Raw genomic sequence first — 10,236 nt, 5'->3', positions numbered from 1 at the left:
AATTCTTTGGGAATCCGTTGACTGTTGGTGTAAAACTCGTTGATATTAATAAAACACTCGGCGATATTAAGACAGCTATGTCACACATATAAACGTTTAATAAGCGAGTTGGCGTTATCGAGAGCTAATCACGATAGAACAGAGTAATATCAATGATATTAGGAAAAAAAAACTAGAAGATGTTATAAGTGGAATTCCTGATATCGTTAAAAACTGAAATGATTCGAATTTCCCAAGAGCAGATTATGAACCTGGTATATACAGTAGCATCTGACTAAACATTATGGTCACCAGTCAATAAATCCATTAAACATCGCGCTGAGTTTACCGGTATATACAGGTTGTCAGTAATTGGTGTTTGAACATTTATAATATATGCCACGATTTCACGACGTTATCCACTAACATTTACTGTGGAACCCAAAGAAAAAATCTCAGCTTGATTTATTATAGGTGCCTTGAAATAGTAGCTGAACAATCACCTGTTTAAAATACAATGGGTATTCCGATCAACACGCAACGTTGTAGATACAATCAAGCAGGTAAATGGCAAACAAAATTAAAAAATATCGTTGGCGGGTATATAGTAAAAGTAAAGAAATATCGCAGACGTGTAGTTATTGTTGATATAATTGTTTATTCAGCATCTGCTGTTATTGCTGGAAATGGCGTATTTTTTTTAAGCAATAAAAATGGGATAAATATTAGTTGTTACAAGTTGTTTTTCAGCTACCTTATCTTTATATTGATGGGATTCTTCACAAATTAAACTTTGTCGACCAGTTCTGAACTTCTTTGTTGGGCTTTGCTGATACAGTTGATAACTAATTACTTCCTAAATCACAAATGTATGAACACTATTCTGACAACTGAATGAGCATGATGTACGTTTTAAATATGCAGTTTAATCCAACTTGAATGAAACGTTGGTAATGTTCGCAAACTTAGATACGACTTCAATACTTTCATTCAAATCAATATTCATACGTCATAACGTTTGTTCTCCTGCACGCATGTAGCATCTATTTGTTTAACGTATATTCCACTTGATGATATGTTGTGTGTAAATTAGCACAATGAGTCCACCCACTGCAATCTTCAGGCACATCTCACCATGTATTGTCAACGTATTAAGTATATGTGAAATGCTGTTTTTTTTTTAACTGACCTCTTTGTATTTTAATCACCTCTATTTAAACAACCAAAAAGATAATTTTACATCATCATATCATGACAGTTTACCGTTGGTATATGCTACATGTAACGGGCCTATATATAAAGACCATTGCCACGTAATTTTACACACACATACATCCAAATATGTGATTGTTCCACAGAAAAATGGGCCACTCGGACAAACTATGGCTTCCACGATGGCCGTCATAAACAGTCATATTCTTGCTCGTTCTCCTAAATATATACCTACATCAACATGGAATGGTCACTTGTGATGTTTAATTAGACTAAATGAAAACTGGGCTGATTTAAGGTTCACTATGGATACCAAAGTAATAATTCTGAAAATCTTGTTTTCACGATTCCTTCTGAAATAAAAGTAATATTTACATATTTACTTCTTATGATGATGTATGGTTGGTCCTTAAATAAAATGCTACTATTCTGATGGTTAATATGTTGTCAACTGGAAAAGTGTATTACTTCTCGTGAATAGATGATCATATCAACATTAGTTTTTCACTAAAAGACTTCTTTCAATGTCTAGTTGGTCCTAAATTAAAATAATGATAATCTAATTTCCAATATGGTCACTAAAGTGGTTATATTGAAAATTGTATTCTTGTTAATCATCTTGAATGAAAAGCAATATTGCCATGTGGTTTTCACAAAACTTTGTATGATTTATAATTGAAATGAAATGAAAACGTTATAGAACTGACGTCCACAGTTGTCATCTTGACCATACTGTCATCACTACTACACCTGAATAGGTGGTGATATCAACATTGGTATTTTACAAAACAATTTCTTACGATGTTTAATTGGTCCTAATAGTGCCATTCAGACCAAACATTCATTATACCTATCTAGCACCTGCCACCATGAAAATCTTGTTATCATTATGTATCCTAAATGGTCACATCTATCTGGGGTTTTTGCTTAATGATTCCTTTCGATTCCCCCTTATACAGCATTATGGAACAGAAAAGAAATTTGGCACAGTAGTCAGTAAACTACTGATTTAACAAAGCAATCCTATGCTAGTGAAAAATCCTATTTTGGAGCAGACATATCCGAAAGATAGTATATGTGATCTCTGGAAAATTATACAAAACAGTCACAAAGATCAGTCTCCCAAAATATTCAAGCAGGGCCGGCGCCAGCCCCGGCCAGACTATCTGGCGCCTTAGGCAAAGTTAGATTCTGCCCCCCCCCCCCCCCCGGAAAATATCAATTTCCAAATTTATAAACAAGAAAGATTGCGCCCCCCCCCCCCCGAAATCAGCGCCTTAGGCGGCTGCCTAGTTTGCCTATATGATAGCGCCGGCCCTGTATTCAAGGTGGCAAAGCAAGCTATGTATATGCCCCTTTAGAAAGAAGCACAGAACAATATTGATCAAATGGAAAGGAGAAGAGTATGCTCAGAATTAATGAACATATTCATGCGTATACAACTAGAGGTGACATATGTCAAAGATACTGCTTTGAGTAGAGCTGTAGGAAGGTAGAGCAGGAAGAAATATAAATATTTTAGTTTAGATAAATACAGACATATGACCATTTATCCCTCTCCTTTTTATTTGAGGTCTCCCTTAAGATAAAATTCTGTCATCATCACTCCTTAAATTGTACATGTGAAACAAATTTTGAATTTCTCTTTTTTATTCAGAGATATTTAAGCAGTGAAAGATAGGTGCTTAGGCAGATTTCAAACTGTTAAAATGTATCACCTTGTGTAAGCTAAAAGAAAATTATAGAATATGACTGGGTGTAGTCAGTAGTTTTCTCTCTTCATTAACAAATACAAGTACCAGTTGCTGCAGCAGTTTTTTGCATCTGCAGGAATTAAAATGATATAGATTTAGTTGGCATTTAGCCTTATTCCCAATGCCTGGATTTGTTCTAGATGAGATTGTCTTGCACGAGGAAATTACATTATTTTGTTTTGAAGATAACATCATAATGTCTTCCAAATGTAAATGAGTCACAAAATTGGTAATGTTTTCAAATCATTCATGTTGTACAAAACAAAGAGAATTAAATGGATCCACCATTAAATGGCATAAAGCATTGAAATAAACTCACTGCAACCAAAAGGTAGTCTGTTTAAAAGCATTGTTGTTATCTTCTCATCAGTGAGAATTGAAAATAAAATAAAATGTATGTATATCTGTAGTCTGCATACTGGAAATGCAACCAAGAATGTCAGCATACATGAAAGGACATCATCTACCTTTCAAACAGGGAAAAGCCATCAAGTTCATAAGTATATCGATATGTATCATATCGCAGGCTGTGCATCATGAATCATATTAATATGTGGCACATGTGCAGAGGTCTTGTTAGGATTTCAAAACTAGGAATCAAGGACTCCTATTTTGAAGAAACAGGAGTCCCATTAGCAAAAATTGCAGTCCCCTACCAGAAGCATATTGGGCATACCTACAGTAGCTAAATTTCCAGATGATTAGAACCAGTAGCAACCAATGAGTTTAATTTTCTAACTTCTTTACAATAGTGATAAATAACTCTTGTTTGTCAATTAAAGTGAGAGTGAATTATGACAGGTCAATGAAATGTCTTACATGGAGCCCTAAGCTAAGCATCACACAATGTGTTCCATGTGAAATGTGAAATATCAGTTCTTGCAACTTCTAGCACTCTGTTTAATCCCATTACAATTTTTGCAAATTTGCCTCAAAATACTTATCCAAATTTACAAACAGCATTTTGTCTAACTCTCAACATGTCTTGATTTAGAGGTCACATGCACTGCTTATTTGGCTACACTTGTTGTTCATTTGATGTACTCTTATACACAAGTACATCACTGAGTATTTCTGTCTCTGTATTAAGTCATTGTAAATATCAATACATTTTCCCACCACTCTGCAGCTAGTCAAGCCTTTGAACTTGCCATCATGTTCTCCAGATGTACTCTTACAATGACTACATGTACATCTGGGGGTCTTTCAGCCATTGAATTTTCTCATTGTAAATATTAGCACGGCTAAAATGATCATTTGATCAACACATTTTCCCACTCAGCAGATGGTTGAAGCAGGACTGGCAAGCTATTGAATTTGCCATCTGGCAAATGTGTGCGTACAGAGGACTCCTGTACAAGTGATTTTCTGCATCCCATGAAAAAAAATGCATCCAAATATGCATGATTAAGCATTTCCAAGACCTCTTTTGTGTATCCGTTATCCCCTAATTATCAGTTTGTGGTATATTTGTGTAGTGAACTTACAAGCCTCAATATCATTACAGTATTAGAGGTCTCGCTAGGATTTTAAAACGAGGAGTCCAGGACTCCCATTTTGGTAAATATAGGAGTCCCACCATCAAAAGTTGCAGTCCCTTCTTTCCTACAGAATCAAAACAGACGTGAGTGAATCTATTTTTAGATGGAGAGGTTTTCGTAACGTAATCTCTTTTTATAATATGGATTCATTACAAGAGTCCATTGACAGGACCGCAAATTTATGTTTTATTTATTTGTATACGTACTTGTTGCAATTTTAGGCAAATAAATAATATCTGATTTGGTGTTTTTTCCCGTATTTTCACAAATATGTGTCAAGTCAGACAACAGCTAAGACCTTAAAGCGCATCTCGCAAATTCCACAACATAGCACTGCCCCATATGTTTCTGACCTATATAATTTGCATTTTAAAGTTAAATCTTTAATAAAATAATACCTAGGGTTTGGTTTCAATGATTTGTATATTTTTTCTGAATATATTTGCCTGATGAAACAGACAATCTAATAAACTGGTACATCCAAGACTTAGCGAAGTCCCACATTATTTCCCATTAGACCTACTGGTTCACTTACAGTTTCAAACTAATTTTATGCCGAAATAGTCTGTAAGAGGCAGTTAATAAATATCCAGATCACTGATTCTGATCTTAAAACACAAGTTTGTATGTTTTATCATCAAAGGATATCGTGCAGGAAATTGATAGTTGCTACCTTACTCGGATAAGAGTTAATGGTCAATCAGCTATCAAAAGATGATGGGCAAGAGTTTTTGTCAATGTAATTGATGTAAAACTAGGCCTAGCTAATGATGCCTTGATGAATATATTTCTCTACAACACTAGAACTAAGCGGGCTAAGGTGAGGGGCATTTTAAAAAATATGGTATGATCAGTCAATATGCCTCTTAAATAAGCACAGGGCGAAGTCGTTTTCACTTTCCTAACATAAGAAGGTGAAGTTTACATTTTTAGGCAACTTGTCACCCACTTACGAATGGCATTTTGTCTAAGTCTCAGCATGACTTGTTCTAAGGTCTCGTGCACTGCTTATTCCGCTACATTCAGAAATGAACACAATAACTAAAGCTAAAGTTGTTTATTTGATGCACCTTTATAAATGACCACATGTACACTCTAGGTCTTTCTGCCTCTGAATTCAATCACTGTAAATATCAGTACATTTTCCCACCCAGCCACCAGTAAATACCTTTGAATTTGCCTCCCTGCTACTGCATCATGTTCTTTTTTATGTACTCTTATAAAATGACAACAGGTATATACATCAAGGGGTCTTTCAGTCACTGAATTCTGTCATTTTAAATATCAGCACAGCTAACTGATCAACACATTTCCCCACAAAGTAGATAGCTGAAGCAGGACTGGCAAGTCTTTGAATTTTGCTGCACACCTATTACATGTGTATGGAGGACTCCCGCCTCAGTGAACTTCTGTGTCCCAGATCAAAAATTGGCGTCCAAATATACATAATTAAGCGTTTCTGAGATCTCTGCAACTGCTCTGAACTGTAAGTTATTTGCTGAATTAAAAATTTTTATATTAGTCCACTGTCAAAACATTTTACTGCCAACATCATACCTGAATGCTTTAGCATGGGTTACTAAAAATCTGAAACACAATGAAATACACATTGAAGAACACATTTCTTAACATAATAATATGGAAGATAAATATCTATCGATTAAAATGCAAACTAAAATTTCATTGTAGTGACTTTTATAAGAAATATTGAAATGTTTCTATGTATAGCTCCATTTGTGTAATAAAGTCACTACACTGTACTTGACTGGACAGCTTTACACAATAGTGTATGTCTGTTACATCTTTATTTGCTTTAAAACACATAAGTATATGATATTTTCACCGAAAATATGTCAATAAATATTCTGAATTGTCAAAATCATAACTTGACTCCTATATTTTAAGCTGTGACTGTTTTGCACTTTATCACACCTGTTCAGTTGAGTAAAATCAAGTATGACATCGATGTAATTACATGGATTGCAACAGAAATTGGTCAAAAGTAAATAATTCATATCAAAATAGCTTAGATTAAAACTTCGTTCTGCCCATTATTATTATTATTATTATTAAAACAATTGCAAATCATAATATCAGGGTGTACACCAATATATACCTCCAATATGTGTAAATAATTGCATACTTTGACCTATATTTTAGCTCTTCAAAGCAACACTTTTCCCAAAGATTGAATGGGAAATGTCCAGTTTGTAATTGTTATGTTCACTCTGCATTTTGGATAAAACACTTAACATTTGAATGGTTTATCTCCAGTATATGTATGTGTTCCATTAAAACACTATTCTGCCAAAACATTTTACCACAAAATTCACATGTGATCACATGTGTCTCATGTGTGTATCCTCATGTGCACCTTCAAATGACTACTTCGTCTAAACATTTTATCACAAAGTTCACATCTGAATGGTTTATCTCCAGTATGTATCCTCATGTGGACCTTCAAAGTAGAACTATGCCTGAACACTTTATCACAAACTTCACATTTGAATGGTTTATCTCCAGTATGTATCCTCATGTGTACCTTCAAATAGCTACTGTATCTAAACATTTTATCACAAACTTCACATTTGAATAATTTATCTACAGTATGGAGCATCATATGCATCTTTAAATGAGTTTCCTGGATAAACATTTTATCACAAACTTCACATTTGAATGGTTGACCTCCAGAATGTATCCTCATATGTTTGTTCAAAACACTACTTTCACTAAACATTTTATCACACGCTTCACATTTAAATGGTTTAATTCCAGAATGTAAACTCATGTGTTTCTTTAAATGACTCCTGTGTCTAAACATTTTATTACAAAGTTCACATTTGAATGGTTTATCTCCAGTATGTAACCTCGTGTGATCATTTAAAGCACTACGCTGCCTAAACAATGTACCACAAACTTCACATTTAAATGGTTTCTCTCCAGTATGTATCCTTATGTGTTTCTTTAAAATACCACTCTCACTAAAAGTTTTATCACAAACTTCACATATAAATGGTTTATCTCCAGTATGTATCCTCACGTGTCTCTTTAAATGACTCCTGTGTCTAAACAATTTATCACAAAGCTCACATTTGAATGGTTTATCTCCTGTATGTACCATATTGTGGGTCTTCAAATGAGCCTCCTGAATAAACATCTTATCACAAATTTCACATTTGAATGGCTTATCTCCAGTATGTATCCTCATGTGTACCTCCAAATGGCTGCTTAGTCTAAACATTTTATCACAAAATTCACATTTGAATGGTTTATCTCCAGTATGTACCATATTGTGGGTCTTCAAATGAGCCTCCTGAATAAACATCTTACCACAAATTTCACATTTGAATGGTTTATCTCCAGTATGTATCCTCATGTGCACCTTCAAATGGCTACTTTGTCTAAACATTTTATCACAAAGTTCACATTTTAATGAATTATCTTCGTTATGTAACACCACGTGTCTTTTTAAATCAACCTCCATGATTTGTAATAAAGCGTAAGACACATCACCGGATATTTTTGTTCCGGGGGGTTATGTTTCTTACCGCCTAACCAACGGCGCTGTGAAACGTGTTTTGATGTTTACTAACAGTGTAACGAAAGTCAAATTTTCACGCATATAAACCACAACTGGCAAACAATAACGAAGCTTTTTTACAAAGTAAAGTTATAATGCTTTTGTCAGGTTTTACTTACCCTGCTGTCTTTTCTCTAATAAATTAAAATTCTAAAAAAGAAATTGGCCTACATTTCAGTTGGCTGGAAAGGGACGAAAGCCGGGAAAGCCGAACTCAAGTTAAGTTGAAATATTATCCCTTAACGAAACGAATGAAACTATATGATGCCTATTGGAACTGTAAGCAACGTTTCGTATCGTTCAAGAAATATATCCCCAAAATAAACCAAATTAAACATACGTTAACATACATCGACTACCGTCGCATTGCAACAAATTCAAATGTATGTGAACGGAACATGAAAATGAGTCAATTTGCTAGTGTCATATTTTCATTTCACGAGGATAAAAACAGCACAATAAGTATATTAATTACACATAAATTAGTTGAAGAGTGTTGATATAGGCTGCCAAGTGTGTGAGATATTCCTGAAACTTTGACAACTCATTCCAATGGCAACCTGCATCGGAACACGCTATACAAGGCTGTCATTTGGATAGTAAGACATAACACTAAAACAAAAACAACATGTGATATGTCTTACATTGTAGGACTACCTCCATGGTAAATGTTTCACCACAAATTTCACATTTGAGTGGTGTATCTCCAGTATGTAGTGCATACATCATGTGGATCTTCAAAAGACTACACTTTATGCCTACCACAAACTACACATCTGAATGCTTTATCTTAAGTATGAATCTTTATGGGACTTCAAATTACTACTATAGAGCCGAATACACTAATGAGACACAAATTAATGTCTCTGACACTTTAACTCATTATATATGTTTCTTTTCTTAATGAATATCTTATTGCGATTCAAGGTCATTCCGTACCAAAGTTGGTGGTCATTTCGCACCCTTTAATTATTCATTTCCCATTCATTAAGACCACCGGAAAAGCGCACAGAAATAGTTACTTTTATCAACGACCAGAATGTTGACATATTTTTCCTGACAGAAACATGACTAAAAACAGCAGGCGATGAGCCCAAGTGTGCAGATCTACACCCACTGGTTACTCCATAAAGTCGTTCCCCCGTAATTCTCGCGGAGTTGGAATTGCTGTCATCACAAAGAACTCCACGATAAAACGTCTTAGCTACACCACAACATTAAATTTCGACCACACATCTTTTGAACTAGTCCAAACCACACTCACACTGGAGCAAAGGTCAGTCCATTTTTTCTGCCTATACCGCCCTCCTCCTAGTAAAAAAAAACAAGCTGGCTGACTCTCTCTTTTTGGAGCAGTTTCCGAATCTCCTAGACTATGGAAATTCGATAGGTGGAAACCTGATTATTCTTGGAGATTTCAACTGTCACTTTGACTGTCCCGGAAACTCAAATACATCAAAACTCATAGATTTTATCGATGTTTTCAACCTCAGACAGTTAGTTAAGCAACCCACCCATAAACATGGTCACATTTTAGACTGGATTCTTCGTAGACCTGGTGATAACTTTATACAGTCCTCCCTCGTATCCCATGACCTTGCATCAGATCATCTCTGCATTATATGCCATCTTGACGTATCAGTCCCTAACCCTCCACCTTTATATGCTACTAAGAGAAACCTTCGTATGATAAATAGATCCAAACTAATGCACGACATCCAAGCTAACCTAATAACTTGTTTACCTCCTACCACAGAACAACTCGATAACTGTCTGCGTTCACTGCTTGACAAACATGCCCCAGCTACCAAGTGATGAGTATCAATATAAAAGTGTTCTCCATGGCAGAGCAATGTTAGGAACCAGCTTCGCACTGCTAAAAGAGACCGCCGTAAAGTTGAGAGGCTCTGGCTTTCTACCAGACTTACTATTCATAAGCAAATATATGAAGTCGCTAAGAAGAATGTCAAAAATATAGTCCATGCAGCGAAATCAGCCCACTGCACTACTAAGATCATGGAAAGTTCCAGCTGCAAAGAGCTCTTCGAGATCACTAACAAGCTAATGTCAAGGAACAAATCAAACCACTTCCAACTACCTTCTCTCCAGTCAACCTTCCGGATATGTTTGTTCCGTGACAAAGTACAAACCATTAGAGATAAGCTTGACA

General features: G+C 35.3%; 1 long non-coding RNA gene across 1 annotated transcript; it reads right to left on the bottom strand.

Annotated features, from left to right (window-relative positions):
* Positions 1-5,528: 5,528 nt before the first annotated feature.
* On the bottom strand, positions 5,529-8,265 carry LOC149784242 (uncharacterized). The gene is made up of 2 exons (XR_016414115.1): positions 8,186-8,265; positions 5,529-6,073 (listed from the first exon to the last, which is right to left on the bottom strand). It is a non-coding gene; the product is annotated as an uncharacterized LOC149784242 (long non-coding RNA).
* Positions 8,266-10,236: the final 1,971 nt, after the last annotated feature.

This window comes from Sinohyriopsis cumingii, chromosome 14 (genome assembly GCF_028554795.1).
Source record: "Sinohyriopsis cumingii isolate HCF-2022 chromosome 14, ASM2855479v2, whole genome shotgun sequence".
Classification (NCBI taxonomy): domain Eukaryota; kingdom Metazoa; phylum Mollusca; class Bivalvia; order Unionida; family Unionidae; genus Sinohyriopsis; species Sinohyriopsis cumingii.
Note: the sequence above shows the minus strand (reverse complement) of the source record. Positions and strands in the feature narration are given on the sequence as shown.